This window comes from Cnephaeus nilssonii, assembly GCF_951640355.1.
Source record: "Cnephaeus nilssonii genome assembly, chromosome: 15".
In the NCBI taxonomy this organism is placed as follows: Eukaryota; Metazoa; Chordata; class Mammalia; order Chiroptera; family Vespertilionidae; genus Cnephaeus; species Cnephaeus nilssonii.
The window spans coordinates 37026738-37053868 of record NC_137086.1 but is presented as its reverse complement, the minus strand read 5'-3'; the positions used below and the strand labels follow the sequence as shown (position 1 = coordinate 37053868).

The window sequence follows — 27131 nt, the reverse complement described above, 5'->3', positions numbered from 1 at the left end:
ATATTTATTTTTTAATCCAACAAGCATTTATTCAAAACCTACTATGTAGTATATTGTTCTATATTATGTAGGGATATTTTAAAAAGTACAATAGCAGCAACAACAGAAAACCCTTTCCTGGAAATACTTACAACTTAGTTTGTTAGACAAAGCCTCCATAGATAAGAATGAAACAGTAAAAGAACCAAATGCTGTGTAAAGCAATATAAGAAAAAATATGATAATTGAACTAATAAAATAGCAGGGAAATGGACCAATGAAATTAATTTCACATTAGTCAGGATATGCTCATATATCTGACTGTTGTACTCCTCTAATCTATTCAACAACTTATTCACTATTTTCTAATACTAACATGCCTCATATATTTCCTATTTAAAATGCTGGACTAGATATGCTCTATGGTTGACTTCTGCTCCAGGAGGAACTATATAAAGGCTTCATGTCTGAGGTAGAAATTACCTGTTTCATGTGCTCTTCCTTGCTGATGTCTTAGGTGCATTCCTCACAGTTTGGTTGAAAATACACAATATTACCTTGTCCCCTAGTTCCTATTTGTTCATTTTCTGACTTGTGACTTTTCATACCTTCTGACCACTTATAATACTGCGGCCCTTTGGCTTATGAAGACTTTTGAGATCTTGTGGCTTCTCATGCCTCATTTCATCCACCTCATTCATAGTCATGTCTTGCCACTTCCTGTTCTGTGGTTTTCATTAGCACTGCCTTCTTAATAATAATGAGATAGTGAAGATTATAATAATGAGTTTGATATCTAACACTTTTTTGAGTACTAACTATGAGCTAGGCACTAAGCTATGCTATTTAAGTACACTTTAAATGTTATCTTCACAACACCTCTATGAAGTGGGTACTATCTTTATCCCCACAGAGAACTGAACTGTAGAGATCTTAACATGAGATTACCCAGCTAAAAAGTGGCAGACCTAGAATGCAAACCCCGAACCCATGAATAGTATGTCCTTTTGTATCATATGCATAAGCATGATTGGGGGTGGGGGGACTCAATCCAACAAAGTTCTCTAAACTCTGAAAGCCTCTATGTGCAATAATTATGTTTCTAATGTTATGGATTTGTTATTTGTTAATTTTGCCTAGTTTGAATTGGAGATATCATTTGCAGTACAGTCCTATTTTTAAAGGTATTGATACTAGAGTTGGTTTTGCATGGCCCTAGACACAGGTATACACACACAATATTCTCTCTCTCTCTCTCTCTCTCTCTCTCTCTCTCTCTCTCTCTCTCTCTCTCTCTCTCTCTCTCTCTCTCCAGACTAGAGAAGTAGCAGTTGAAGGTAGAAATGCCAATGGGGACTTCTATCAGACCAAGATCAAAATTAAAAAGAGAGGAGAGAGAAGGAAGAAAACTAACAAGTGTTTATTGAGCTTTTCTTGTTATCAGTTACTGTATTCATTTAATCCCAACAACTCTATTATTACCCTCATTTTACATGTGAGAAAAATAAAGTGGGAAGAGATTATTACTTTTTTTATAAAAATATTTTTTATTGATTTCAGAGAGGAAGGGAGAGAGATAGAGAGATAGAAACATCAATGATGAGAGAGAATCATTGATTGGCTGCCTCCTGCATGCCCCCTACTGGGGGGGATCAAGCTTACAACACACAACACGGGCATGTGCCCTTGGCCAGAATTGAACCTAGGACCCTTTAGTCCACAGGCCGATGCTCTATCCACTGAGTCAAACTGGCTAGGGTGAGATTATTACTCTTATTTGGCAGATGAAGAAACAAAGGATTAGAAAATGAGATCAAAATCACATTGCTAAAGTGTCATAGCTGAATTAAAATAAAACCAGGGTTGCCCTGACCAGTGTGGCTCAGTTGGTTGAGCGTCCACCTGTACACTGAAGGGTCCCTGGTTTGATTCCCTAGTTCTATGTTTCTCTCTCTCTCTCTTTCTCTCTCTCAAATCAATTTAAAAAATATATTAAAAAGACAACAACCTAGGGTTAGTTAAATTCCAAAGCCTGTGGAATCAATTACTGTAGGTGATAGAGAGACTCTAGAGTAGCCCCCAAGATTCTCATCTTCTGGTGTCCACAACTTTGTGCAATTCCCCTCTCCTTGAGTGTGAGCAAACCCTGTGACTTGCTTCTAAACCAGAGAACATGGCAAGAATGATAGAATATCACTCTAATTTGCTAGCTGACTCACTGTAGAGAGTTTAGAAACACTCCTTATTAGTTTGATGAAGTAAGCAGCCATTTTGAGAAAACCTACATAGTAAGCAACTACAGGTGTCTCCTAGGAGCTGGGAGCACCCTCCAGCCAACAAGAAGCCAGGTGTCAGTCCTACAACCAGAAGGAAAGGATTTCTGCCAGCAACCTGAGTAGTCCTGGAGACAGATTCTTCCTTAGTGTCCAGAGAGAACACAGCTTGATGGATGCTTTGCTTGCAGACCCTGAGCAGAACGACCAAGCTAAGCTGTGCCTGGACTCCTGACTCACAGAAACTGTAACACAATACAAATGTGCTATTTTAAACTGCTAAGTTTGTGGTGATTTGTACATAGCAATAGAAAACTAATGCACTATACTACCTTGGTTTTCCCTATGTTTAGAGCACAGTAAATTCTTAGCAAATGGTTGTTATTATTATGATAAATCAAAATGGAAATTTAGAGTAACAGAGTCAAAGAGAAATGGACAGAAAAATTTAAGAGTTAAATTGTTTCCAAAGTAATCAAGCAACTAATTTAGAAGACACAATCAGATGATGATATATGAAAAACTTGTATATTACCTACTCCCAACAACTATTGAGTATATTATTATCACATGAAATATTATGCTAAATATATGTTAATAATATGGTAACTAAATATTTTCTTCTTTTTAGGGTAATGGTTTCTATCAGTTTTTCTTAATTTTCTGTTATCTGTGCTTTCTGGAAATGAATACTAATAATATATCTACACATATTTGTGATTTGACTTTTCTTTCTAATACTGAAATGATTCAAGGGATAATAAATGAACATATTAATTAATTTGAAATCGATCTGTTTAAATTAAATTACTTGTCCGTTAACAGTTTTTTGTTTTGTTTTTGATACACCTGATCATCAGCATTTACTTCGCTGTTTAGATTCATGATAATGATTTGTTCTTTGGAAAAGTAAAAATTAATATCATGCTGGATTCCTGAGAGAACTAAGCACAATACCGAATGTGCATTTTCTTCCTATGGTATGTTATCTACAGCTGGATAATGAGTAAAGCAAACCAGTCTGTCTTGCTCTAGTGTTTATGAGATACCTCACGGCTATTATTTAAAGCACATGCCCACTAGAGCAACCTGGATTCTTTTTTGGAACAAGGTGGGGTATAAATGCAAATAGTTTTTGAAGGAGACTTGACTTGGGGTGGTGAATACACAATATAATACACAAATGATGTAATATAGAATTGTACACCTGAAACCTATATAATTTTTAAAATACATATGTTTTTTATTGATTTCAGAGAGCAAGGGAGAGGGAGAGAGAGAGAGACAGAGAAACATCAATGATGAGAATCATTGATCAGCTACTTCCTGCCCTCCCTCTACTGGGCATCATATGTCCTGCCTGGGAATCAAACCATGATCTCCTGGTTCATGGGTCAAACTACCAGGTTTTAAGGCAGCATTTGAATGGTTGTTGATTTTGTGATGCAGATTCAAAATATAGGAACTTGCTAAATCCATTTCTTAGTATAATCTATGAACTAATTCTAGACTTAAGGTGAAATTATTTTCCTCTTTGGCCTTAGATGTAATTTGATGAATCTTTCCTTAATATTTTCATAATATAAACTCATCTGTTTTTTTTAAATGAGATCAGAGACTTAGATAGATTTATTATTTTATAGTTAAATTTATTTCATATTGGGAATTGATATCCTCACTCTCCTTGTTACAAAATTGTGGAGAGGCCCTGGCCAGGTAGCTTAGTTGATTTGAGCGATCTCCCGATAGCCAATGTTTCGGGTTTGATACTGGTTAGGGCACATATAAGAACCAACCAATGAGTGCATAGATAAGTGGAACAACCAATGGATGTTTCTTTCTCTCCTTCTTCCTCTCCCTCCCTCCCTTCCTCTCTCTCTAAAATCAACACATAAAAATTGTGAATTGAATTTAGAAAAAAAAATAATGTAAGGATTACCTTTCAACGAATTTTGTTTCTTCCTTCTCTTATGTCCTTCCCTTCCCCCCAACTTTAGCTCTTTTGTGGGTAACATATTTCACAGTTATGTTTGCAGTTTTCAAAGTGACTTCTTAGAAGTGAAATTTGTATGAACTTTTTTTTTTCAATTACCAACTGTAAGAGTTACATTTTCACTTTTGATTTGTAAAAACATACTGTCTTATAAAGGCATGAAACTTTAATATTTTTAGACAAAGAAATAGTTTCAAAATGGAGAGAAATCTTCCTAAAATTAAGTACTCAAATGAATGAGGGCCTTTTTTTTTTCTCTTTTTAAAAATATTCGAAGACATTCCCTTTCTTGCCGATTGGCTTTTATTAGATTGTGTCTAGCTGGTGTGGCTCAGTGGTTGAGTGTGGACCTTTGAATCAGGAGATCATGGTTCAATTCCAGGGAACACGCTTGGGGTTGCAGGCTCCATCCTCAGTGTGTGCATGTGTGTGTGTGTGTGGGGTGGGGGGGGAGGAGTGGGTGTGCAGGAGGCAGCCAATCAGTGATTTTCTCACATCCTTGATGTTTCTCTCTCCCCCCCGCACCCCCTCCCATCCTTTCTGAAATCAATAAAAATATATATTTTTTAAAAAATTGAGCCCTGGCTGGTTTTGCTCAGTGGATAGAGCATTGGCCTTCGGACTGAAGGGTCCTGGTTGGACTCTGGTCAAGGGGACGTGCCCAGGTTGTGGGCTGATTCCCAGTGTGGGGCAAGCAGGAGGCAGCCCATCAATGATTCTCTCTCATCATTGTTGTTTCTCTCTCTCTATCCCTCTCCCTTCCGCTCTGAAATCAATACAAATATATATTTTTAAAAAGACTGAAAGCCCTCTGAAACCAAGCTGAATTGGATTACTGTTAAAAATCACCATGAGGAGGTATGAGTGTCTCCGCCAAATAGCGGGAATAACTGATTTCAGTGCCAGAGAAGTGTGACAGGCGACTGGGAGGGAGGCCTGAACTAGAGGGAAAGGAAGACTCCGTGGGGGAGCCCCCCTCACCCCCCACCCCAGGCAGTTTTCAGGGTCCAGTGGGTGGTTGGGGAGGGCGTGACCTTTAACCTTTCCAAGGATATTTATTAGGGAAACTCTGAACAGCGTTCACGTTGAGGGGGTGAGAGGTGGAATATTGTGGAAATATCTATACTTTACTGGGTCCCGGGTGATCTCGGGACTTTTGGAGTCGGTGGGTGTGGGGAGCGGGCGAGGGCTCAGCCCCAGGGAGGCCGGCGGCCCCCGGGTGCTCCTGAGAACAGCTCCGGGTGGGGAGGGTGGTGGGGAAACGAAGAGTTCAGCGCGGGTTTCTGTCCTCGCGTGCAGGACTATGCGAGGAGGCGCAGGGGAGCCGCGCGGGGGACTTCCCGTCCCGGGGGACTTCCCGCCCCGGGGGCCCCGGGGGCCCCGGGCCGCGTCAGCGCCGGCGCCTCTCGGGAGGCGGCGAGCGCTCCCCCCGGCCGGGCCGCGGCCCTCCCGCCCCGGCGGCGCCGCGCGGTGGATTGTGGGCTGGGGGCTGCGGCGGCCTCCGGCGCGGTCTCCCCCGACCTAGCCGGGCCGAGCGGGTCGGCGGGGAGCGGGGCAGCCGAGAGCCGGGAGCAGACGCGCTGAGGGTGGTGGTCGCGGCGAGGCGCGGCGGCGGCTCCTGTGGCGGCCGGGGATGTGGGAGAGGCGGTGGCAGCAGCGGCGGAGGCGGCGCTGCGGACCCGGGGGAAACTGCTGGCTGACAGGACACCCGGGAGAGACGTGAGGGAGCCGCCGCGGCCGCCTCTCACCCCCGAGCGGAGTAGGGCTCAGGAGGGCGGCCCTGTGCTCCCCTGGCTGACGGGCCAGCCGGCGCGGGGCAGCGGCGGGAAGCCGGGCTCGGGCCCGGCGGGGCTCCGGGCGGCGGCGGCGGCGGCGGCCGCGGAGCAGCAGTCTCGGCGCGACGAGGGCTGGAGGCGGCGGCGATGCACTAGGCCGCGCTCGGGGCGGCTGCCCGGGACCGCAGGTAGGTGTCGGCCGGCCCCGCTCGGCCCCTGCGCTCGCGGCCCACCCTCCACCCGACCTCCTCCGTGGCGAGGGGGACCCTGACCCCACCCCCTCTGTCTCCTCCCCGGCTCCCAGCCGACCGAGTTTCGGTCTGGACTTGACCGGCGCCGAAGCTCCCTTCTCCGTCCGGGATCCGGCCGGCAGCCGGGCTCACCTCCAACCCCAGCGGCGGCCTCCGGCGCCGTCCTCGCCCCTCGGGGATCCGGGCTCTGGAACTTCCACCACCTCCTGAGAAGCTGCCCCCAAACTTTCTTTGCACAGCCGGGCCCATGGCCCCCTCTTGATGCTACTGAAATAATTTAAATTAAAAAAAAAAATCGTTTTTCTTCCCGGAGAAGGCTAACCCGAAGGATAACTCAGTGTGTTGCAGTCTGACAATTTTAGCTCGCAGTATTTTGTTCAATAATTAATGTTCTTCAGTTCTGCTGCTTTCCCTTCGCTGCTTTGATGCAAGGCAGGCCTTCCCCGCCGCTGACGAGGGAACATTTGCCCATGATAACTGACCATTTGGCCTGTCCATGTGCCGAGTTCAGGATGGTATATTTAGAGTTTTGGCCCAGTTTTTAAAAACTCCCCTTTAACCAGCTTTATTTATTATTATTATTATTATTATTATTTAATTGAGGCTTTCCTTACTTTCGAAGAGTTAAAATGTTTGGAGTGTTTTTTGTTTGTTTTTTTAATTGGCTCTATTTCTGATTTGTCAAACCCCAGGGCAATCTTCATAGTAAATGTTGACTACAAGGCAAGTGATGATATGATGGTAGACTGAGAAGTGTGTTACTGTGAAAACTGAAGATTTTGATGGACATTCAGGTTGACTTTATGGAGAGTTCTAATTGGAAAAGTACTTGAGAGCCTTGATCATTTATTTCTAAGCATTTATGATAGAACAGAAAGAATAATGGGATTTGTGTGTTTGACTGTATTCATATTGTAGTTCGAGTCCCGATTTTGTACCGGTAGGTATTACTTGATGGTTCATTGTGATCATCATTGTTCATAATAGGTTTGGGTAAAAAAATATCAATATGTGCAAATTTGGGGTAGTTGATAGTTGTGGTTTTGGAGATTAGATGTTTGCAATTTAATGTGATGTGGCTATTTTTAAATTATGCTCTGGAAACTTCAGAATTATTACCTTACCAGGACAGACTTTATAGTCTGAGGATCACTTTTAAAAGAAATGAAATATATTTGAATGGTTTTCTTTATAGAATGTATCACAACAAAACTATAAAGACTGTTCATGTTCCCTTGTTGTTGACCATGTTAATATATTTTGTATTGTTACTTTAGCATTTAGCTTTCTGAAATGTTTTTTATTGCTTTCAAATCATCCAAAGTTTACTAGGAAAAGATGATTAATTTGCATATATTGATTTTCTAGAAAAGTTAAAATTTATTTCTGAATAGGTATTACATTTTTAATTTCAGAATTAAAATAAAATCTTATAACTCATCAAACAGCCAATTTTGCAGAATTTGTCCTTAATCACATTTTTTCTATCAATAAAAATTGACAAACTAATTTTTCCTGCTTTTAGCTTTTTACAAAGTTGTACAACTATCACCGTAATCAATTCTAGAACATTTTATCACCCCAAAAAAGAAAACTCATCATTAGCAGTTACTCCCCATTCTCCTCACCCCACCCCAGACCTAAGCAACTACTGATCTACTTTTCATCTCAATATTTGCCTCTGTGGTTCATTCATACTAGTATAAATGGTATCAGTCCATAGCTTGAGAAGTTTTTGTTTTAAAATTCACATGTTTAAAATATTTGAGTCAGAATAAGCAACTGGTCACTGGTATTAAGCGATGCTTTAAACAACTGACATACTTTTTGGTTATATTCAGCATAGATTAATATACGTATGGAGGTAGTCTGTCAGCTGGGAGTCAATAAGTAAAAGCTGAGAGAATATTTTTGTCAATAAGTAAAACCTGAGAGTATTAGGATATTAAGGTAGGAAAAATACCTTAAAGGTCATCAGTTTATTTCCTGCTTGCTTCACAAACAGATGGCAAGAAATCTGAAGAGTGGAAGCTTGAATCTCTCGGATGCATGGTTCAAGAACCACAATGTGGTCATGAAGGGCAAGAAATAGGGATTTGTAAGTTAGAATTGTTTAGGTTCTCTTGTATATGTATGCATTCATGCATGCATGTATGTACTGTATTTGACATTTTACTACCAGAGGAGGGAGAGAACTGGACATTTTACTAGCAGAGGGAGGACTAATGTATACACATAGATGAAATCCATGTAACACAATTCTCTAAAAATGCTTTACTCTAAAGAGGCAGGCATATATATTATTTAAGTATCTTCTTGAACTATTATCATCTTATTTTTAAAAATCCAAATTTAAAAACAAAATTATAATTAACAGGGCCGGTTGGAGACCTCCTTTTTCAAAGACCCTAGGGCCCTAACATCTAAATCTGGTTCTCGAGCAGGAGTGATTTTGCCTCCAAGGGACATTTGGCAGTATCTGGAAACATTTTTTATTATCACAACTGAAGGTGGGGTGCTGTTGGCATCCAGCCAAGAAATGTTGATTAGCATCCTACATTGAACAGGACATATCTTACCTTACCCACACAACAAAGAATTATCTGACCCAAAATGTCAGTAGTATTGTTCTAAACTATGGTTTGCATGATTCTGGTAAGGGCCTGAGCTGGCGGTAAAATACTCTGTGGACACTGGTGGATCAGATTAACCTTTCAGGTTCTCTAGCAACTTTCTTTGTAGGGGGAGGCAGTTGAGAGAAAAGTAAAAGGAAATCTATGACTCCACACAGATATTCTTTTTTAAAAAAATTAAATCTTTATTATTGAAAGTATTACATATGTCCCCCATTTTCCTCCATTGACCCCTTCTAGCCCACCCCATCTCCTGCCCCGTATTGTCTGTTATGCATATATGCATACAAGTTCTTTGGTTGATCTCTTCCCACCCACCTCCCCCACCCACCTGATCTCACCCACCCACCTCCACCTTCCCTCTGAGATTCCACAGTCTATTCCATGCTTCTACTATTATGTCTCTGGATCTATTTTGCTTATTAGATTCCACATATAAGTGAGATCATGTGATATTTGTCTTTCAATGAAGGTATTCTTTAGTCTGTTTTGTTGTCTTCAAACCTGAAGAAAAATTTTTTTTATTTATTTATTGAATTTATTGGGGTGACATTGGTTAATAAAATTATATAGGTTTCTGGTGTACAATTCTATAATACATCACCTATATATTATACTGTGTATTCACCACCCCAAGTCAAGTCTCCTTCCATCACCATTTATCCCCGCTATACCCTCTTCTACCTCCTCTGTGAAGAAAAAAAAAATTTCCCCAGAAATGGCAGCCTTATTTTACTGTAAATTTGAACTATTATGTTTTGAATTGTTGGTTACTGGAGCATAAGTTTTTTTGAAATTGGAAATAAACATAGTATAGTAGTAGTTTGTTTATCTAGAAGTGATTTTTTTTCATGGTAGCATCAACTGCCAAAGAAAAGAGAAGTAGGCTGTTTTAAAATTAATGTCCAAAATGTTTCAAAGCTTATACATAAATCCCATCTTTTTTTCTTATAGGCCTCAGTTTTGGCTCTTTAATATGTTTTTAACAGCTCAATTTGGCGGTGAAAGAAGAAAAGATTGACAGTTGGGATCACTTTTGCTATGTATCTGCTTTATGATCTTAGGTGAATTATTCAATCTTTCTGAGCCTCCATTTTCTCATCTATAAAATAGGAATAATGATAATTCCTGCATTATAAGGTTATTGTGAGAATTGAATGAGGTAATGAGTGTTAAAGTGCTATGTCAACCATAAAACACCTGTGTGTAAGAGTTAGCTACTATCCCTGAAACTATTGTTATATCAATTATACCTCAATTTAAAAAAGTTAGTTACTTGTTTCAGAAGAATCAAAATAGAAAGGGATAGAGAAGGTGCCAAAGGCAGGAATAATATAGATGGTAAGGCAGAGAACAGTGACTGCTAACAGCCTTTCTAGGGAGAAGAGAGAATTTCTAAAAATATATTGATAACAAACTAGCAAAAGAACTAGTATTATTACCATAATTAGAAGCTCTTGCCCTAACCCAGTGGTTGGCAAACTCATTAGTCAACACAGCCAAATATCAACAGTACAACGATTGAAATTTCTTTTGAGAGCCAAATTTTTTAAACTTAAACTTCTTCTAACGTCACTTCAAAATAGACTCGCCCAGGCTGTGGTATTTTGTGGAAGAGCCACACTCAAGGGGCCAAAAAGCTGCATGTGGCTCTCGAGCCACAGTTTGCTGACCATGGCCCTAACCGGTTTGGCTCAGTGGATAGAGTGTTGGCCTGAGGATTGAAGGGTCCCAGGTTTGATTCCAGTCAAGGGCATGTACCTTGGTTGCCGGCACATCCCCAGTAGTGGGTGTGCAGGAGGCAGCTGTTCCATGTCTCTCTCTCATCGATGTTTCTAACTCTCTATCCCTCTCCTTTCCTCTCTGTATAAAAATCAATAAAATATGTATTAAAAAAAAAAGAAGCTCTTTAATATAGGGACAAACTGATTTCCTTTAGTAGTACCTGAGAGTATTACTGTTATAAAACAGTATAAAACTGATTATTATAATGGTGAAATTAAGTTATCAAGAAAAGGTTACCTTGTTTTCAAAATATGCTATTTGAAAATATATAATTTCAGAATTAAATTTTGCAGAAGTTACTTATTTGTACAAAAATATTTTAGCATTTTTTTGAGAGTAAGCTACAGTTATCTGGATTAATTCCCTTGTTGGGAATAATTATTTCTGTCTTCATTTGCTATTCATGCCTTCCTTTAGATCTGAAGGGTTTTTTTATTTTCTACCACTGATAAGTGCTCTTCAAATGTGAAGATTTGCCTGAACAAACAAGGGTTTTAAACCTACCCACTATTTGTAAAATCTATCTTTCTAGATTTGTTTCCTTTTCTGTTATTTTTCAACATCATTTTACACAAAAAGAAATGCTTTTATTTTTAGACATGTCCAGTGGTCCATAGTTTGTTCTGTAGCATTTAAAATTGAATTAACTAAAATACATGAAATGAATGGGGGGAAATCTAATCTCCTACAGTTGTGTTACCTGGTCAACTCTACTTCACAGTCAAAAGTAAGACTGCAGGTAAGCAGAGCTGGAACTTTTCAGTGAGATTTTTCTGGGGTAGCGTGAGGGTAGAATAGTTTGAGACAGTATTCAGAATAAATCAAGTGGTGAACTTAAAATATGGTGTACTTGCCCTGGCCAATGTGGCTCAGTTAGTTGGAGTGTCTTCTGTCCTTTGTACTGGAAGGTCTTGGGTTTGATTCCTGGTCAGCTCACATACCTGGGTTGCCCGTTTGATCCCCGTTGGGGCACCTGCTGCAGACAATCAAACCATGGTGTGTGTTTTTTCTCTATCTCTCTGTTTCTTCCCCCCTTCCTCCCTCTTCCTCTCCCCCTCTTTCCTCTTCTCTTCCTCCCTCTCTAAAATAAATAAAAATAAATTTTTAAAAATATGGCGGACTTAAAAAATTGGATTATAGAAAGTAGGGGGAATTTCTCAGGGGGAAAAATGCCACTAATTTGGAGAATTTTATGTTCAAATAGTTGGCTTTTTGACTGAAAGGAAGTTCAGCGAGTGGGTGTTTGTGTATGAATATTGTAGTGATGCATCATATTTTATGAGTTTTTTCCTGTGGAGTATATAAAGTAAAATTTAGAAATCAAAATAATTATGTCAAGAAAGTTCATGCCCTGGTGTGTGTGTGTATGTGTGTGTTTTCAAGTTGGCTAACCTGAAGGGTAGATTGGGCTCAGTTTGTGAAGATTTTAGACTTGATATATACCACTATCAAAAGAATACTTAAAGAGAGTGATCTAATCAGATCTGAATTTTAGAAAGATGATTCTAAAGTTGAGATTAGGAACAAAGAAAGACTTTTGGTAGGAGACTCTCACAATAGTCTAATCCACAAATAAAATTGTGAACTAGAGCAGTGGCAGTTGGAATGGAGAGCAAGTCATGAATTTGTAATGAATTTTGGAAGTAGAATCCAAGGACAGTCCAAGTTGGTACAGAAATTGAAGAATGTAAAGTGGTTAGAGTCAAGAAGCTCTACAGTTTCCAGCTTGGTAAAGTACATAATTGGTGTTGCCATTAACTAGCTAGAGAAGGAATAAATTATTGGCAGGTGGAGGAGAGGAGTAACGATGATAGACGAGTTTAAATTTTGGATGTATTGAATTTTAGGTATCTATGGGACTTGTAAGGGCAGATGCCCAGTAGCAGTTATAAATTTGGGTGTGAGATACTGAAAAGAGGTTAGAACTGCAGAAAGATCTGGAATCTATCTAGTTTTCTCCATCTTTTCTACCATTATCTGAGATTAGGCTACACTCATCTCTCAACTAGATTATTGCATGTTTACTATCTGGTCTCTTCTAGTCTTAGACTTCTCTAATACTAGTACATACATTCTCTGTGCTATAATCAGTGATCTTTCTAAAGGGCAACTAAATTATTTCTGTGACTTTTATTCTCAAGATGAAATCCATATTCCTTATTATTTTAAACAAATTTATAAATTCATTTATTTTCTCAACTTATCTCTCCAGTTTAAAGACTCTCCGTAACTCCCTCCTTCCCCCAAATATATAACTTTCTCAGAAATATTGACTTACTTGTAGTTTCTGGCAATAGGCTCTCTCTTCCCTCTAAGCCTTTGCACATAGTTTCCTATTCCTGGAATGTTTTCCTTGTCACGCTCTTCCTCCCTTCCATTTGTCTGTCACATTTCTACTTATCTTCAGTTCTTAGTAAACTTTCATTGGTTTATTATTAAAAAAATTTTAAACCCACAGAAAGGTCAAAAGGATAGTAGAGTGAAGACCTCCACACACACATTTTCCTTTTGTCAAATCTGAAAACAGGATGTAGATATCATGATGCTTCACCCCTAAATACGTAAGTATGCATCTTCCTATTACTGGGACATTGTCTTACACAACCACAATACCATATGACATCTGAAAATAACAACAGTTGCTCAACAACATTATTCAACATAGAGTCCATACTTAAAATTTTCTCATTTGTCTCAAAATTCTTTATAGCTTCTCCCCCACTCCCCCAATACATGATTCACACATTTGGTTTTTATGTCTCTTTAGTCTCCCTCAATCTGGACTAGTCCTACTGCCTCCCTCTTTTCCTTGTGTTCTCTTTTGAAAATAAAGGCATTTGTCCTCAAGTATATTCCATATTCTGAATTAGTCTTTTTCTTCATGATTAGATATTTCTGGCAAGAATACCACAAAGCCCTGGCTGGTGTGGCTCAGTGGTTGAGCGTCAACCTGTGAACTAGGAGGTCATGAGTTTGATTCCCGGTCAGGGCACATGCCTGGGTTATGGGCTCGATCCCCAGTGTGCGGCATGCAGGAGGCAGCCGATCAATGATTCTCTCTCATCATTGATGCTTCCATCTCTCTCTCCCTCTCCCTTCCTCTCTGAAATCAATTAAAAAACCATTTTTTTTTTTAAAAAAAAGAATACCACAAAGATCATATGTATACCTACCATTTTATCACTTCCAAGAAGCACATAACATAAGGCTATCCCCTGTTGGTGATTCCAGCTTGATCAATGGGTAAAGGTGGGAACTGAGATCTCTTGACTGTTTAATTAAATAATTCATAGGATGATACTTGGTGGACATGTAAATATCCTGTTCCTAACAACCCTTTAAACCAGTGGATTTAGCATCCATTAATGATCCTTGTTTGAATCATTCATTGTATTGGATGATTAAAAATGTAACTTTCTAATTCTTTAATTCCATCTACATTTATTATTTTCATTGACTTTTGAAGGCAGTGAGATCAGGTTAAATGAAGACTGAATATAAGCAATTGAATTTAAAAATCAGGCCATTCTTTACCTTTTCCAGAGCCAAGTGAGTGCTGGAAATGGAAGACATTGCTAAGAAGGTAGACTAAAGAGACTAGAAGTTTATCAATGAAGAGGAGGTAAGAAGTAGTTTCAGGAGATAGAGTTGAGAGAAAGAACTTTAATTTAGTTCTTGAACTTTTTTGATGGGCCAATGAGATTAAATTAGTGTGAGGGAATAAGTAATAGAATAAATTCTCATGTGAATTGGGAAGAAGTGAGATTAAGAACAGCTGGTTGGGGGATTAACACTGGAAAAGAGTAGACATCTGTACTATACCTCAGAAAGTTAGGAGTTGTGTATAGGTGAGAATTAGATATGTTTGGATATGAATGGAAGAAGTTGGATTTAAGGACTTTTTTAGGGGAGGGTATGAAGTAAAAAGTTTACTTTTTAAGCATGGGATTGATGAAGGAAAGCTAGGGGACATGAGAGTGCTGAAAGTTTATTATAAACTAGAGGCCCGGTGCATGAAAATTCATGCATTGGAAGGGGGTCCCTCAGCCCGGCCTGCCCCCTCTCACAGTCTGGAGCCCTCAGGGGTGAGAGGCGACCTGGTGATCAGGGGAAGGCGACACCCCCATCACACCTCTGCTGCTGCCACTGCCAGCAGCACAGCCTCAGCCAGCCCTGGTTACCTGAGCCTCCGGCAGCCCTGGGTGGCTGGGCAGCCGCCATCCGAGGCTTGCCTGCGCCTTGGGCTGGCCCTGGGCGGCTGGGGGGCTGAGGGGACTGGGGGACTCCGGAGGCAGACGCGTGGCAAGGCCAGGCCCGCCCCCAGGCAGGGCTGAGGAGCCTGGGCGCCACCATCTTGTGGCTGTGGGCGCCGCCATCTTTGAGGGTGTGGCGGTCAGCATATTCCCTCCTTATTGGCTGTGGGTGCTGCCATCTTTGTGAGGGCGTGACGGTCAATTAGCATGTTCCCTCTTGATTAGATAGGATACTCTGGGAACAAGAAGGGTTTCACAATAAATAAGTGAAAGGATTGCTGAGCAGGGCTTCATCTGAGATTGGAACTAACAAAATTATAATTTTCATGTTTTACATAGTTTTTCTCTGGCAGTGTTCTACAGCCAGGAACAAAGCAAAGAGATTATATTGAAGATGGATGAGGGGAGGAGATAATTGAAGATACAAGGGAGACTATCTCTATATATAAAAGGCTAATATGCTAAGTGTCTGACTGTCCAACCAGTTGCTATGATGTGCACTGACCACTAGAAGGCAGATGCTCAATGCAGGAGCTGCCGTGACACGCACTGGCCATTTACAGAGAAATGGCACCACGGACCTGGTGCCCACAAAGCAACACTCGGCTTCCCCCAAGTGAGACACAGGCCCCGCCACCACCCTGGAGTGATACCTCACCAAATCACAGCTAACGCTGCTAAGACCCCATGGCACAAAATACGGCCCACAGCCCAGCCCAGCCCAGCCCAGAAACAGTGGCTGTGGGCGCCGGGTAATGATGTCACGTAGCAAAACCTGGCTTCCTCTCCCTAGTGACTAGCCTCCTTGGAGTTTCTCCAGCCCAGAAACACGACTTGCTTTATAGCCAGGTGGAAACATTTTACACATTAACCAAATGTCTGTGAAGTGTTTTCCCATGCCTCATCTCATTTGATCTTCATAGAATTCCTGGAGTAGATAGGAGACTTGGTGAAATCCTATTTTCTTTTCATTAGCCGGAAAATGGAGATTTAGAAACTTGACCTGACTGAAAAGAAGTAAGAAATGGTGAACCTTGAAAATGACTTCAGGTTTTCTCACTGCACAGAATATAGTCACACACTGCTGTAGTTAAATATTTTACCCTTTGTTCTCCCTGTGTGATCTACAAAAATAATCTGCTTCATGTTGATATTTACTGCTGTGTTGCTGACAGTTACCTGAAAGAGAAGTTGGGGTACTTCACTGGGCTGGAAAAAGTTTAGCTAAATCAGAAAGCAGGTCTATTAAGCAAGTTTATTCTATATATATATAAAAAACTAAGTTGACTTGCACATGCACGATACATATAAAGCTCTCGCTGGTGCCAATCACACGCATGTGTTTCGATTTGTCATTGTCGATTGTGAATTTGGTTGACACTTGTATTATAGAGAAAGGGCGAATAGCGATATTAAAATACTTCTTCTAATTAATTTCCTTTCAATGTGCACGAATTCGTGCACCAGGCCACTAGTTGGGATATAATTGACCATGGGATCTAAGCTAAGTAGGGAAGCTAGTAAGGCTGAACTGGGCTAAGAGATCCAAATAATGTGGAGGAGTGTAGAGGTAATGTCAAGCAGTGATTACTCAAAATACTAATTTATTGTTGATTTGGGGTTATAGTAGTAATGAACTTTATAGTTACTTAACTTTAAATGTTAAGCTAACATTTAATATTTTCGTTTCCAAACCACTTGCTGACCCACTGAAGATGAGTTTCTAGCTTTTTGCTTTATTTTTTTCTAAAAGGAAATTCCTTGGCCCAACTGGCATGGCTCAGTGGTTGAGCATCGACCTTTGATCCAGGAGATCACAGTTCAATTTACAGGGCACATACCCAGGTTGCAGGCTCGATCCCCAGAAGAGGGCGTGCAGGAGGCAGCCATCAATGATTCCCTCTCATCATTGATGTTTCTATCTCTCTCTCCCTCTCCCTTCCTCTCTGAAATGAATAAAAATATATTTTGAAAAATCCCTTGAAAGCATTTGTTACTTAACATTCATAGAGCACTTGTTTAGAATATTTGAAGATCCTGCCCTTTAGGGACTTAGATATAAAATATAAGATAGACTGTTAACACTAGATTATTTCTACTCTGGAAAGAAGCAGGGCAGGGATAACCCAAAACAATAGATAATCCACCTCTCATTTTTGTTCCTTTGAATATATTAATATGTATATAATTTCTTGTAGTAACCTATTTCATGGTAGGATAGGTTATAGATATTGAAAAAAAATTTTTTCTTTTATTGATTTCAGAGAGGAAGGGACATGGAGAGAAAGAAACATCAGTGATGAGAGAGAATCATTGATGGTCTGCCTCCTGCACGCCCCATACTGGGGATCGAGCCTGTATCCCAGGCATGTGTCCTGACCAGAAATTGAACCATGATCTCCTGGTTCATGGGTTGATGCTCAACCACTGAACAACATTGGCCAGGAAGATTATACAGATTTTATTTTAAATTTACTCTTTTTGTAGGCATTTTAATATGTCTAATGGTTTACATATTTAAGACATATGTATTTTCCAATAACTTAGAATGAGTGATTTTAGGATTTATTTGCTAATCTTTGATGGAGACACCAAAAACAGAATACCAGTGTTCTAATCTGATTCACTTTGACAAAAATGTCATGAGTAATATAGTCATCAATGACACAAAGGAGTAAAATAAAGCATCCAAGTTTATATTTGGTTTTCATTGAATTTTTTTCATGCTAGTGACAGATTTTTATCACAGTACAGTTTTATCAATCCTAGGCCTGTGGACTCTTAATTTCAGTGGCTGCTGTATTTTGTTATTTTAGTATATTAAGTTTGATAAGTGCCTGGGGAAAAAAGACATTGCTTTTATTTTAATAGTATCTATTTTGTATTTCAAATGTATACATATTTATTGTTTTTGAGGATATTTTTGAAAATTTATTCCTGATAAGGATGTCACACATGAAATGTCACTTATTTATAGCCATTTAAAATGTTTAAATGTAATATTACAAAGTTATACTTTTTATCCTTCTAGCCAAGATTACCTCTTATTATTTTAATCTTGTCACTAAATTAAACGTAAACATGGAACTTCAGGAAATATGTAGTCAGAATTAACTGCAAAGCACAGGTTATCATAAGTGTCAAGTGAGAGTATAAAGAAAAAGTAGATTAGTACAACTTTGTTCTTATTTTCTGGGTTTCTTTAGTTTCTTCCATACTTTTAATTACTAAGATGAGTAGACAGCTACTTATTTATAACAGCTTTAATTTGCTAGTATTTTTGAAAGCCCAGATATTTATGTTTAAATTTTAGCTTCATTATTTGAGATTGTCAACAATAATGTATATGATACATAATTTTAAAAAATGTAAATACTTTTAAAAATAGTGATTAAACTAGATTTTGTCAGGTGACAAATCTTATAACTAACAGTATATGAGTTTATTGTTGTGGTATGCTGTGAAAGAAGCTTAATTATACTACTTTTCAGAAATTGACTCTTAAAATTTCAAAAGTATTGTGGGAATGACTTTTTAAAATATGAGACATTTGAGATATTTTAAATTTCTGTGATTAAAAAAACAACCTCTACTGATTTCTGTTAAGTCAGTCTTTGGTAGGACATTACAGTATGGTTCTTTTTTTTCTTCTTGAATATATCAATACTTCTAAATTTGGGGAAATCAAGTTTGCCATTTTTTGTTTGCTTTTAAGAAAAGTAGCATTGAGTATTGAATTTTTCTTTTTTACTAAATTTAAATTCATTGTATAAAAAATGCTACCTCCATCCAGCTCCAGTGTAAAAATATTTCCCACTTTATCCATATTTTCTCAAATTACAAATAGATGTTATAAAAGTTTATTAGTAAGTTACTTATTTATAATTTGGAACACATTTCCTGTTGAAAGGGTTAAAATGATGGCCCCTAGTAGCATATTTATTCCACATTGCAACTCAAGATTTATCCCTTTGCTAAGAAAATATATTAAATTATACTGATAAAAATGTATAGCGTTTCTTGAAGAATGTTTTCCTAGCAGTCCCAGTTTTATAAAATTCTTTGTAACGAAAAAAATAAAGTCTTAAAAAATTGGTATCACAATCAGATGTTAATTATCGCTACCTTTATTTTTAACATAAGATGGACATAAATGATAATTATTACTGTAAATAATTATTATTGGATCAATAATTGATCTGATAAGCAGAAAAAGAAGAAAGAACTGAAATGTATGGGAGGCAGTAGTGAAATAACTGTTTTTTGTTTTGTTTTGTTTTGAGAGGCAGTGTAATGTAGAGACAGAGGCATGAAATTAAAATTAGAATATCCGGTCCTTGACGGTTTGGCTTAGTGGATGGAGCGACTGAAGGGTCTCAGGTTTGATTCTGGTCAAGGGCACGTACTTCGGTTGCAGGTAGGTTCCCTGGCCCTGGTCTGGGTGTGTGCAGAAGGCAACCAATCTATGTGTCTCTCTCACATTGATGTTTTTCTCTGTCTCCCCCTCTCCCTCCACTCTCTAAAAATCAATGGAAAAATATCCTCAGGTGAGGATTAACCAAAATATTAAAAAAAAAAATCAGGAGATCTGAATGCAAATACCATCTTCACAGTTAACTAGTTAAATGATCTTTTTAAAAATATATTTTTATGATTTCAGAGAAGAAGGGAGAGGGAGAGAGAGAAACATCAATGATGAGAGGGAATCATTGATCAGTTGCCTCCTACATACCGCCTCCTGGGGATCGAGCCTGAAACCTAGGTATGTGCCCTGACAGGGAATTGAATTGTGATCTCCCAATTCATAGGTTGATGCTCAACCACTGGGCTACACTAGCTGGGCTTAAAGGTTCTTGAAACCGATTACTCTTGAACCTGTATATTTATCCACACAATGAGGATCATGGATTCATTCATTCACTATTCATTTAGAAATGTGTTTCTTGCTATGTTGTTAGGAAGACCAACAAAATAATTTGAATGAAATCAAGCCGTTATGAACTGTATAGTATTTAGTCAAATTAGTGATGATATATAGGTAATTCTTCTTACTGTCTTAACATTGGTTACTTCTCTCCTGCCGCCTTCTTTAATTTATAATATATTTTCAATGCACTCTTTGATCTTAGGACAGCACAGAAACTTTAGAACTAGTAGTGGGAGTGAGGCAGTCCAGGTTTGTTCAAATTCCAGCTGATTCCCCCCACTCCCTTAAGGGCAATTAGGCAGGGGAGTAAGGTTGGAAGGCAACTTTTCTGGATTAGCTTGTTCATTTTCTCTCTGTTGCCTTGACAAAGTCCTGTCTTTCTTGAGGTGGGGCATAGTCTAAAGTGCCTCATAGTTGCTGGGTGTGATTAGTCTCTTTCTCTCTGCCTCCATCCCTCCCCCCAGTCCTACCCCATTCCCATGTGTATCTAACTTTTCCTCTTCCTCATCTTTCTCCACCTCTTTTCTTTGTTCCTTTTTAATCTCATACTTTGGTTGGTTTCTTGCTGTTTGCCTACAAATATGCTCAGGTTTCCCATGGCCTAAAATATTCTTGCTCAACTGTTAGTCTCTTTTCTTTCACCATCAAAGAGATGTTGATCTTGTTGCCTTTATTACTTCATCTCTTACTTAACCTCTTGTGGTATGGCTTCTGTCCCAACCACTGTCCTAAATTTGTTCTAATCCACTATCCTTTTTGAAGTTAGTAATTTCCTTGATCTTGCTCTCTCTGCAGCATGTTGACACTACTGTTCACCCTTTTCTCCAGACACTTTTTCTTTGGCTCTTGTAAGGATTTCTGATAGCTTTCTTCCTTTCCTCTTATGTGTATTTTTGCCCACCCCCTGCTCTCAGCTCTCATTAGCCAAACTTTCTGCCTTTGTAATATTACTTTCCTGTGACTAGAATTATTTACTCTATGTCATTTAATAGAAGCAGGGTTCTGTTCACGACAAGAAATATTTTTTTCCCTAAAGCAATATAGTTGTTTTATAGCAATAATATGCTTTTGAAATAGTCGATTCTCCATTATTGAAGGCTTCAGGTGGAGGCAGAGAGACCCCTTGTAAAAAGGATTCATATATTAGGTAGAAAGTTGAGTCATCCAACTCAGAGATTGTAATTTTTATCTCATCCACTCCACTCCCAAGGATTCAACTTTGGCCTTTATTTAAATGTCTTCCAAAGCATTACTTCCAGCCTTTCTGCCTCCTCATCCCTCTTTTCTCCCATAAGCACAGTTTGTGTTATCAAAACAGCTTCTGTTCTAGGCCACCATGCTTTCTAGTTTTATCATCATTTTCCAGGACTTTTTTTCTTTCCTTTAACTAGCATGGATTTGAGGACCACTAGTCTATGCTTGGTTACTTTTCTGATATTAAATTATATCTGCCCATATTCATTTGCTCTCTCTTTTCCCTTTTTACCCCCAAACTAGGGTCACTCAAGCAAAGGACACCAAAGGGAAGGCTCAGGATCCTAAAGTTGAAATTGTTTTAAAACTTCAAAAAAAGTCTTTATTGTTGAGAGTATTACAGATGTCCCCCTCCCCCCCCCACCCTCATTGTCCCCCTCCACCTGGTTCCTGCCCCTGTGCCAGGGCTTCACCACCCTGTTGTCTGTGTCCATAGGTGATGCATATCCTATATAATAAAGAGCTAATATGCTAATGGTCGTGACACTCTCATGCCGTAATGACCGTTCAGCAGGAGGCTGCATGCGCGATAGGGCAGAGCCGCTGCGTTGCTCCTGAGACAGGGCAGAAGTGGGGAGGCGCCCGGAGGAGGTGGGACCATCCTGTGGCAGGGAAGGTGGGGTGAGAGCCCATAGCGCCCCTCTCACCAGTCCTTCGCCACCCACCACTCACACTCAGCGCGCCCGCTGCCCACCTGCCAGGGGAAAGAGTGCAGTGTGCGTGCCACCAGGAAGCGGCGCTCAAAACTCTGCAGCAGGTGGGAGGTTTCCATGCTCTCCTCCAGCACCATGATGGGGCGGAGCTACCACATTGCTCCAGAGATGGGGCAGAAGCGGGAGGTGCCTGGAGGAAGCGGGACCAGCCCGAGGTGACCCGCGGGACCGAGGGCAGGGCTTGAAGCGGCCAGAGAAGGCTGCAGGGGTCAGGGCAGGGCCAGGCGCACTTGAGCTCTGGGTGGAGAGATTAGGGTGTCAAGGCAGGGCAGCGGGTGGGTGGGCAGGGCGTGTGTGGGTGGGCGGAGCCGCACAATTTCGTGTGCCGGGTCACTAGTATGTATATAAGATCTTAGGTTAACCTCTTCCCACCCCTACCTCCCCCTTTCCCTCTGAGATTTGCCAGACCGTTCCATGTTTCCATGCCTCTGATTCTGTTTTATTTACCAGTTTACTACTATTTTGTTCATTTTCTTGTTCATTTATTTTGATTTTTAGATTCAATTGTTGCTAGATATATATTTATTGCCATTTTATTGTTCATATTTTTTGTCCTTTTTTTCTTCCTCTTCCTCTTCTTAAAGAATACCCTTTGATATTTTATATAATTCTGGTTTAATGGTGATGAACTCCTTTAGCTTTTTCTTGTTTGTAAAGCTCTTTATCTGACCTTCAATTCTAAATGATAGCTTTGCTGGGTAATCTTGGTGTAGGTCCTCGCTGTTCATCACTTTAAATATTTCTTGCCACTCCCTTCTGGCCTGCAAAGTTTCTGTTGAGAAATTAGCTGACAAGTCATTTGGGTGCTTTCTTTTAGGTAACTAACTGCTTTTCTCTTGCTTTTAAGGTTCTCTCTTTGTCTTTAACTTTTGGCATTTCTTTTTTTATTGTTTAAAGTTTTACATATGTCTCCTTTTTCCCCGATTGACACCCCTCCCCCAACCTTTGGCATTTTAATTATGATGTGTCTTGGTGTAGACCTCTTTGGGTTCCTCTTGTTTAGGACTCTGCACTTTTTGGACTTGTAAGTCTATTTCTTTCACCAGGTAGGGGAAGTTTTCTGCCATTATTTCTTCAAATACGTTTTTAGTATCTTGTTCTCTGTTCTCCTTCTGGCACCCTCATAATGTGAATGTTGGTACACTTGAAGTTGTCTTACATTATCTTCATATTTTTGGATTCTTTTTTCTTTTTGTTCTCTTCTGATTGGGTGTTTTTTGTTTCCTCATATTTCAAATCATTGATTTGATTCTTGGAATCCTCTACTGTTGAATCCTTGTATATTATTCTTCATTTCAGTTAGTGTATGCTTAATTTCTGACTGGTTCTTTTTCATGTCTTTGACATTCTCACTAAGATCTTTGAAAGTCTCACTAAGTCCCTTGAAGCTCTTATGAAGACCTTCAGTAACCTTATAACTGTGGTTTTGAACTTTGTATCCAATAGTTTACTTGCCTCTATTTCTTTCATTTGTGACATGTTTCTTTTTCTCCACATGTGACTGCTTCCCTGTGTTTGTTTCTGTGTATTAGGTAGAGCTGCTATGTCTCCTGGAATTAGTAGAGTGGCCTTGTGTAGTAGGTGTCCTCCAGGGCCCAGTGGCTCAGCCTCCCTAGTCATCTGAGCTGGGCACTCTTTGTGGGCTGTGTGCACAGTCTTATAGTTGAGCCTTGATTGCTGTTGGCTCACTGGGATGAATTGACCTCTAGGCCAATTGGCTCTGAGGACCAGCTGTGACTACAGTGGGAGAGCTGCTATGCAGGAGACACCCCTATGGAGCAGGACTTGCTTCAGTAGGGCTTTGGTGTTTACCGAGTCTGCCCTTGAGTATGTTGCTTGTGGATGTGAAGAGTTGTAATCTGGTATGGTCTGAAGCTGTCCACTGGGTGCACTGGCTCTAGGGCCTCCAGAGAGGTGCAAAGCCAGCCACTGCCTGGAGCCACCCAGCAGGAGCTACAGAGAGATCTGCAGATGGCTGCTATTTGTATTGGGTGTGGAAGTGCCCAGGCAAGGGCTCTGAAGCAAGGCAGGCTGGTACTAGTGCCAGGTCTTGAACCGTTTATTGATAGGTTTGGGGCACACTAACACCAGCTTCAGCTTGTGTGAGAGATTTTAGCAAAGTCTGAAGCCTGAGCAAGGACAGGCCATTAATATGGAAAAGCTGCTGCAAAGAGCTTGGGTGGGACTACAAATTGGATGGGATGGGGTCTCAGGAAATCACCAGGGTGGAGCAAACCGTGTGAGCCAGGCTGATGGAGACTCAGATATGGCTGCCAGTTAGGTCTGCAACAGGGGAGGTCCCAGCACCGAAACAATGACCCCTGTGAGCACCCCCGTCTTGGACAAAGCTGCCCCCGAGTTCGTGCCCTGATGCCAGACAATCCAGTTTCTCCTTGTATGTGTCTGGGTCCCCCAAAGCTGCCTGGCACTGGAGCTCAGAGGGATCAAGGCCGAGTAATTTCATGTGCTATCTATTAAGGGGAACTACTAGGTCTACAGCAGCCTGCATGTCACTCAGCCACAATTCCTGCTGGTTTTCACAGCCTGAAGTTATGGGGACTTCTCTTCTCCATAACTGGGGGTCTGGTGTGGGGCTGGACCCCCTGCTTCTTATAGGAGGCCTTGGAGATATCTCTCTTGATTAAAAAAATGCCACATGTGGGTGTCGGACCAACCCACTCTGAGCCACCTCCCTCCTACCAGTTTCAGTGTGCTTTCTTATTCTCTAGTTGTAAGACTTCCATTCAGCCAGCTTTCAGGTGGTTCTGAATGATAGTTGTTCTGTATTTTAGTTGTAATTTTGATGTGGTTGTGGGAGGCAGCAAATACCGGTGTTTACCTATACCACCATCTTTGTTCTCCTTTTTAAAAATTTTGTATGGCATAGTCCTAATGTTAATGCTTAAGATGTTTAATAAGATGTTTAATTATAAGAAACTATAGGCCTGGTGCATGAAATTCGTGCACGAGGGTGTGTGTCCCTCAGTCCAGCCTGCACCCTCTCCAATCTGGGACCCCTCGAGGGATGTCGAGGGATGTCCTGGGATCGGGCCTAAACGGGCAGTTGGACATCCCTCTCACAATCCAGGACTGTTGGCTCCCAATCGCTCACCTGCCTGCCTGCCTGATTGCCCCTAACTGCTTCTGCCTGCCAGCCTGATCACCTCCTAAGCACTCCCCTGCCAGCCTGATCAATGCCTAACTGCTCCCCTGCCGGCCCGATCACCCCTAACTGCCCTCCCCTGCTGGCCTGGTCACCCCTAACTGCCCTCCCCGGCTGGCCTGGTCACCCCTAACTGCCCTCCCCGGCTGGCCTGGCCACCCCTAACTGCCCTCTCTTACAGGCCTGGTTGCCCCCAACTACCTTCCCCTGCTGGCCCGGTCACCCCTAACTTCCCTCCCTTGCCAGCCTGGTCGCCCCTAACTGCCTTCCCTTGCTGGCCTGGTCGCCCCCAACTGCCCTCCCCTGCAGGCCTGGTCGCCCCCAACTACCCTCCCTGCTGGCCCAGTCACCCCTAACTTCCCTCCCTTGCCAGCCTGGTCGCCCCTAAATGCCCTCCCCTGCTGGCCTGGTCGCCCCTAACTGCTCTCCCTGCTGGCCTGGTTCTTCCCAACTGCCCTCCCCTGCAGGCCTGGTCCCCCCCAACTGCCCTCCCCTGCAGGCCTGGGTCCCCCGCAACTGTCCTCCCCTGCAGGCCTGGTTCCCCCCCACCCCCAACTGCCCTCTGTGCAGGCCTGGCCCCCCCAACTGCCCTCCTCTGCCAGCCTGGTCACCCCTAACTGCCCTCCCCTGCCGGCCATCTTGTGGCAGCCATATTCTGTCCACATGGGGGTGGCCATCTTGTGTGTTGGAGTAATGGTCAATTTGCATATTGCTCTTTTATTAGATAGGATTATAGTAATTGCAATGATTTATTGAATGTCTACTGTGTGCCAAGTATTGTGTCATGAACTTACATAGGTTATGTAAGTTATATTTGATTTAAATCTTAAAACATTCTTATGAGGAAGATACTATTGCTGTCTCATTTTACAAATGAGGAAAATGAGATTTAGGAGGATAAGAAAGTTGTCAAAGGTCACACAACTAGGTCACAGAGATCTAACTCATTTTATGGCCAGTTTACTTAAGTGGTATATTATACTGGATTACATGAAAGGTCTAAAATAAGATTTTAGGAAGGCAGGTAATATTATACAAACAAGATGATGTTGTTTTTTAAATCTTCCTAGGTCTGTGGTCGACAAACTTCGGCTCGCAAGCCACATGCGGCTCTTTGGCCCCTTGAGTGTGGCTCTTCCACAAAATAGCATGGCCTGGGCGAGTCTATTTTGAAGAAGTGGAGTTAGAAGAAGTTTAAGTTTAAAAAATTTGGCTCTCAAAAGAAATTTCAGTTGCTGTACTGTTGATACTTGGCTCTGTTGACTAATGAGTTTGCCGACCACTGTCCTAGGTGATTCTGTCTGCAGCCACAATTGAGAAGGTTAAGCTACTGTCTTTAGAAGGTTAAGGTCATCTTTATCTTTCTCTGATTTTTTTTTAATCTATTTCTTTATTGATTTAAGAGAAGAAGGGAGAAGGAGAGAGAGATAGAAACATCAATGATGAGAGAGAATCATTGATCGGCTGCCTCCTGCACGCCCCCCACTGGGGATCGAGCCCACAACCCAGGCATGTGCCCTTGGCTGGAATCGAACCTGGGACCCTTCAGTCAGCAGGCTGACGATGCTCTATCCACTGAGCCAAGTCGGCTAGAGTCTTCTCTGATTTTTATTAAATGTGTCTTCTTTTTATTGATTTTAGAGAGAGGGAAGGAGAGGATGAGAGAGTTAGAAACATTGATGAGAGAGAAACATTGATTGGCTATCCCTTGCACACTCCCCACTGGGAACGTACCCTGCAACCCGAGCATGTACCTCAACCTGAATCAAACCAGCGACCTTCCAGTGCACAGGTTGACGCCTAACTGCCACCAAGCTACACTGGCCTGGCAAGATAATGTATTTTTGACTTGAGTTTTTAGACTGTTTTGAATGTACATGAACCTATATGAGACATTGTTAGTGGCTTGTGTGTTTTTACCTCTTTTTCCACAATAGTTATTCATTTGTTCATTTATTCATTGAACATTCATGCATTTTATTGATTGTGAATTCCGTGCTGGGTGTGGTATATAGGAAGGTGAATTAAACAAATGTAAGTTTACTTTATGGTGGGGAGATAGGAAATAAGTAGATAAATAGTTACAATTTGATAAAGTACTATAAAGATCACAAACTATAATGCTAATGGGA

The 27131-nt window shown here is 41.0% G+C and overlaps 1 protein-coding gene across 6 annotated transcripts in view; it reads left to right on the top strand.

Annotated features, from left to right (window-relative positions):
• Positions 1 to 5659: 5659 nt before the first annotated feature.
• VPS54 (VPS54 subunit of GARP complex) overlaps positions 5660 to 27131 on the top strand; it is a 122147-nt gene continuing 100675 nt past the window's right edge. For 3 of the 6 annotated variants that reach the window (XR_013814653.1, XR_013814654.1, XM_079792307.1), the window contains exon 1: positions 5664 to 6208. The gene's annotated coding sequence lies outside the window, so the exon portion shown is untranslated. Of the gene's footprint in view, positions 6209 to 27131 lie in introns of all 6 variants that reach the window. The other 3 variants (XM_079792309.1, XM_079792308.1, XM_079792310.1) reach the window with 2 other exon arrangements.